The 3,418-nt window shown below is 32.6% G+C and overlaps 1 long non-coding RNA gene across 2 annotated transcripts; it reads right to left on the reverse strand.

Moving 5' to 3' along the window:
- On the reverse strand, positions 1,673 to 3,035 carry LOC104787590. Of its 2 annotated transcripts, none has more exons than XR_767987.2 (3): positions 2,855 to 3,035; positions 2,112 to 2,343; positions 1,673 to 2,038 (listed from the first exon to the last, which is right to left on the reverse strand). It is a non-coding gene; the product is annotated as an uncharacterized LOC104787590 (long non-coding RNA). The 2 variants fall into 2 exon arrangements; XR_767988.2 differs by having other exon boundaries at positions 2,112 to 2,356.

A 3,418-nucleotide genomic window follows, 5' to 3' on the forward strand; every position in this document is an offset into this window, starting at 1 on the left:
TTTTTTTGGTGTGATTCTTTCTTATATTACTTTGAGATATAATAAATACCAGATATTTGTTATAAAAAAAAGTTTCATTTTGCTAAAAAAAAAAATACCAGATATTTGTTCTATTGGCTAATAAATAATCAAATCCATTATTTTTATTCTTCCATGAAACTCAAAAAAATAATGAAACTTAAAGTTTAGAAATCCAATATATCTTATATTTTTTTGCAATATTTTTGTCGGGTTTTTATCATCCATTTATGGCATACATTAATATATGAAATAATGATATTTTTTAAATACTCTCTCTTTCATAAAAGGTGTTATTTTGACACAACTCATACAAATTAAGAAAATATGAATTATACATATTTATCTCTATTTTATATGTGATTAATAATTTAAATTCAATGAAAATAAGCTTTGGGGAAGGGGGAAGTGTCTTTCGTCAAGCGGTTACAGCACTACCATTACGACCGATCCCACGGCGTTCGACTCAACTAAGTTGCGTTACCCTGTGTAGTAGAGACTGGTTACAGATAGAGTTTTGTCGATTCAATGATGAAAAATAAAATAAGCTTTAGGTTAAGGAGTAAATTAAGAAATTTAATGTAAAAACATATTAAAATTGTTGAGTGACACTCTTTGTGAAAAAAAAAAAGAAAAATCTTTAGAATAGTACTATTTGAGAAACATATGGAATTTTTATTTAATACTAGGGGATAATTCGGGCTACGCCCGGTAAAAAAATCTACTGACATGTTATATCTACATTTCACAAAAAAACGTAGAGTATTCCTAGACTCCGAATGTTTAGAAGATTTTTTGTTTTTTTTTTCCATTTTGTAGTCATAATATATCATCTATAATGTATGTATGATGTTAAAATTATAGCATCTGATAATTTATTTTGCTCATGACAAAAAAAGGAAAGTTTTGGCCATAAAAGTCTTAAAAACATTAGCAATGCCTTATGCTTTCTAGATCTTTTGGTCATCATCATCAAACACTGAACTAAAGAAGTTGTTCATGCCAGCACCCTTTTCACTAACTGTATTTTTTTCAGAATCATAGTCATCCTTCAACCCTCTATATGTATATCAAAGTAATTATGATACGGTATATATCAACCCAATTATATGTCAAAGTATCACCTACCTGGACATCAAAATACGCCCAACTATCGCAACCTCTGCAAACTATGAGATTTTTTTTCATGGTACGGTATAACTTTTGGATCTCTACCATGGCCGACTTGTAAATGAATTTCTTTTGCTTGTAAAACATTTGATGGGTTCGAGGGTAGATTATAGAAGGACACTAGTAAAAAAAACATGTATACCCACCAAAGAATTCATGGCTGAGCCCAATTATTCGTGGCTATAAGTAAAAAAAGTCACGAATAGTCACAAAAAAAAATCGTAGATATAGCCTCGTAACTAAATTATTGTCGTGACTTTTCATGGCTATGAAGTCACAAATTTGTTACTCATGATTCGTGGCTAATCTTAGCTACGAAACTATCACCATTACTTCGTGGCTCCCTGTAGCTACGAAACTATCACCATTACTTCGTGGCTCCCTGTAGCTACGAAGCAACCACAATTAATTCGTGACTAAACTTAGCCACTAATTTTATAATCATCTAGTTTCGTGGTCGAATAGCAATATTTTAACATAATCATAAGTAATCTTATCTTACATATGACCAAAAGAGCTTACTAAATAACTGTTCTTCTTGTCTTACATATTACCAAAAAGACTTACAAAATAAAAGTCTAACTGTTCGAAAGTTTAACATAAAAGCTATAAACATCATAGCAACAGAGGGTTGTCTAACTTTAAGAGACTACATGACCGATGCAACCAGCTCGTCCATAACCATTCCCACGTTAGTATTAAAATCTCCAACATTGGTGTTGAGTCACTTGAAGTTAGTCTCCAAAACAGAGATCAGACCTTCCGTGAAAATTCCATCTTTGCGTCAGTGTATCCTCCGCACAAGATCAGTGAAGGCTGGTGATTCCATCTCCAAACCAGACTCAATCATCTATAAAAACAAAGAGGAAACATTAGTACATATATTAAAGTAAATAATAACATACGAGAAGTATAACACTTACCATCTCATGCTCAATCTGCAAAAAACGTCGAGGACATACACAATGCTTGTGAACCCCTATGCCATCATGATTAGATAAGTGGCTTCCAGCATTCTTTCTCTTCTTCTTTTCTGGTTCTGTTTCCCAGTACTCCACTAGAGTGTCCTAATCAGCCTCGCCAATGTACATGGGTCTCTGATTTGTCCTCTTCTTTTTGCTGATGCGCTTGTGTGTGGCTCCTGGTGGCATCCATCTACATTGCAGATCTTGCAATTAGAAGCACAAATAAAAAAAATCCACAAAGTTGAGTAAAATTTAAACATAGAACAAAGCCAAGTTAAGAATCGACATCTACAAATCCTAACCCACATAAACATGTTCGTAAGACATTGAAATGAGTAAAAGCTCAGAAACAATTACACAATTAATTACACACAGTTAAAGCAAATACATAAGTAAAGTTATAATACAAAAATCGAACACTTATTCATGTTTAAAATTCATAATCAAACATATCTAAACATCATCTGAGTTGAAAACGTGATAAAATCAAAACAAAAACAACAATATGAACAAATCAAATCCTAGAAAACTCTAAACAGAAACAAAAACAAAAGATCTAAGCAGCCTTAGAGAAAGAGAAAAAATAGAGCAAGGAGACAAAGAGGGAAAGAAACATAACTGGTAATTAGGGAACACTTCTCCAATCGGAAGAAAAAAGAAGAAGAAGAAAAAGAAGAAGAAGAAGAGACACCGTCAATTACCTGCTGGACCTGACTCGGAAGACTGTGGGCGACGACGGCCAGAGAGAGTCATTGCCGTTCGTCAAGGAATAGATCGGTCGGAGCTGGTTTTAGATTAGGGACAACAGCTTCAAGCGAGAACAAGAAGAGGCGTTAGGGTTTTTAGATTTAGTTTCTTTTTTCTAAAAGTGTGGTGGTGATATAAACGAAGAAGGAGAAAAAGTAGTATATTATAATACCCTTAATATTACTATTTAGCCAAAATTTTCATTTAGCCGGGAAACTAAATTAATTGGTGGAGTTGTGAGAAATTAACTGCTGGGATGGAGGGAAATTATTTGGGTTTGTCCACCCAAACCAAGTAAACTTGGTTTAAAAGAATTATTTAATTTCAATGAATTTTGATAACAATTTTATGATTTATTAATATTAATTTTTATATGATTTAGTAACACTATTTTTCTGATATAATAAAATATAATACACATAATTTGATAGGATAGCCACAAAAGTACCAGAAAAGAATTAGTGGCAAGGCCTTAGTCACTATTTAGCTACTAAAGATTTTAGTGGTTAGTGGGAGTC

This window comes from Camelina sativa, chromosome 5, assembly GCF_000633955.1.
Source record: "Camelina sativa cultivar DH55 chromosome 5, Cs, whole genome shotgun sequence".
NCBI classification, from domain to species: domain Eukaryota; kingdom Viridiplantae; phylum Streptophyta; class Magnoliopsida; order Brassicales; family Brassicaceae; genus Camelina; species Camelina sativa.